Source organism: Bos indicus, chromosome X (assembly GCF_029378745.1).
Source record: "Bos indicus isolate NIAB-ARS_2022 breed Sahiwal x Tharparkar chromosome X, NIAB-ARS_B.indTharparkar_mat_pri_1.0, whole genome shotgun sequence".
Lineage (NCBI taxonomy): Eukaryota > Metazoa > Chordata > Mammalia > Artiodactyla > Bovidae > Bos > Bos indicus.
This window is the reverse complement of record NC_091789.1, coordinates 135,574,353-135,576,964: the sequence shown is the minus strand read 5'-3', so window position 1 is coordinate 135,576,964 and position 2,612 is coordinate 135,574,353. Positions and strand designations below refer to the sequence as shown.

At 35.9% G+C, this 2,612-nt stretch overlaps 1 non-coding gene across 1 annotated transcript; it reads left to right on the top strand.

Annotated features, from left to right (window-relative positions):
* Positions 1-291: 291 nt before the first annotated feature.
* On the top strand, positions 292-363 carry TRNAS-GGA (transfer RNA serine (anticodon GGA)). Its single transcript has one exon. It is a non-coding gene; the product is annotated as a tRNA-Ser (tRNA).
* The last annotated feature ends 2,249 nt before the right edge of the window (positions 364-2,612 follow it).

The window sequence follows — 2,612 nt, the reverse complement described above, 5'->3', positions numbered from 1 at the left end:
AAAAGCGTCTGGTGGCTCAGCCGGTAAAGCGTCTGCCTACAATGCAGGAGATCCGGGTTCAATCCCTGAGTCGGGAAGATCTCCTGGAGAAGGAAATGGCAACCCACTCCAGTATTCTTGCCTTGAAAATCCCATGGGCGGAGAAGCCTGGTAGGCTACAGACCATGGGGTCACAAAGAGTCAGATACGACTGAGTGACTTCACGTTCACGTTCACGTTCACCCTCAGCATGCTGATACTTGCTCAAGGATAAACATACACACACAGAGACGGCCTTTTTTTCTTTATGCTTCCCTGGTGGCTCAGAGGTTAAAGCGTCTGCCTGGAATGCAGGGAACCCGGGTTCGATCCCTGGGTTGGGAAGATCCCCTGGAGAAGGAAATAGCAACCCACTCCAGTACTCTTGCATGGAGAATCCCATGGAGAGGGGAGCCTGGTAGGCTACAGTCCATGGGGTTGCAAAGAGTTGGTCATGACTGAGCGACTTCACTCACTTCACTATAACTATTAAAGAAATCCAATCTGTACTTTTAAAACTACACCAAAAGATATCTCCAGGCCCAGATGGTTTTATTGGCAAATCTATCAAATGTTTAAAAAATACTTAACACCAATTCTATATAATCTCTTCCAGAAAACAGATGAGGAAGGGACATTTCTAATTAATTTTATTAAACTAGTATTACTATGATACCAAACAAGACAAAGCCAGTATCAAAAAAAGTATATCTCTCATAAATATAGATACAAAAACCTTTAACAATATTTTGTGAACAAAGTCACTAATACACACACACAAAAAACACTGTGCCCCCATGGGTCTTATTCTAAGGATGCAAGGTTGGTTCAAATTTAAAAATCAATCATAATAACAGGCTAAAGAATTAAAATCATATGATCATATCAATTGATGCAGAAAAAGTATCTGACAAAATTTAACACCCTTTTACAATAAATGAAAAATCTCAGAACTAGGAATAGAGGGGGATTTCCTCAACTTGATAAAGAACACCTACTAAAAAACTATTGATTACATTAATGATGAAAGACTGGCTGCTTTCCTTCTAAGATCAAGGAAAAGGTAAGAATGTCTTCTCTTACCATTCTTATTCAAGATAGTACTGGAGGTTCTAGCCAGCATAATAAGAAAATAAAAAGCAATGAGGTATAGGGTTTGGAAAGAAAAAAATGAACTGTCCTTATCTGCAGATGACTGTCTATGTAGAAAATGAAATTTACAAAACACTCCTAGAATGAATGAGTTCAGTAAGGCGGCAGTATATAAAGTGAACACACAAAAGTCAGTCACATTTCTATATACTAGCAATGAATATATGAACACTGAAATTAGAAATACAATACCATTTATAACCCCTAAAATAAATTAAAAACTTAGGTGCAAATCTAACAAAACATTTGTGGGACTTCCATGCTGAAAACTACAAAACATTGATGAAAAAAATCAAATAATATACACATAAATGGAGTGACATACCTTGCCCATGGCATGAAAGATTCAACATAGAAAAAATATCAGTGCTCACTAAATTGATATGCAGGATTAATGCAATTCCTATCAAAATCCCAGCAAGATTTTTTTGTAGTTATAGATAAGATTGTTCTATAATATATAGGGAAAGGTAAAGGAACTAGAATAGTTAAAACTATTTGGGAAAATAAGAATAAAGTGGTAGAAATAGTTTCCAGGCAAGAGTACTGGAGTGGGGTGCCATTGCCTTCTCCCCATATAACATTAATGCTTACTAAATAGCTACCATCATCAGAGCAATGTGGTTGACAGATAGACACATGGATCAATGGAACAGAATAAAGAACCCAGAAATAGAACCACATAAATACGTCCAAATTATTTTTGACAAAGGTGCAAAAACAATTCAAAAGAAAGATAGCCTTTTTAACAAATGGTGCTGGATCACAAACTTAAATGCAAAATGTAAAACTATAAAACATATTAGAAAAAAACATAGCAGAAGATTTTTGCTAGAGCTAGGTAAGAAATCCTTAGACTTGACACCAAAGCAAGACCCATAAAAAGAAAAACTGATAAATTGAACTTTACCAAAATTAAGAACTTTTGCCCTATGAGAACCCTGAAAGAGGATACAGGGGCAAGTTGTAGACTGGGAGAAAATATTTGCAGATCACATATCCAGCAAAGCACTATTGTCTAGAATACATAGAGAACTCTCAAAACTCAACAGTAAAATACAAATAATCCAATTAGAAAATGGGCAAAAGACATGAATAGACATTTCACGGAAGAGGATATACAGATGGCAAATAAACACAGGAAAAGGTGTTCAACATTGTGAACAATTAAAGAAAATGCAAATAAAACCCACAATGAGCTCTCATTACACTTATCAGAATGACTAATCTAAAAAACAGTGACAACACCAAATGCTGGCAAGGATGCATAGAAACTTGATGACTCATAAACCATTGGTGGGAATGTAAAATGGCACAGCTACACTGGAAAATAGTTTGGCAATTATTTTTTACAAATGAAACATGCAACTATCACATGATTCAGCAATTGTACTGTTGGGCATTTATCCCAGAAAAATGAAAACTTGTGTTCACAAAAAAAG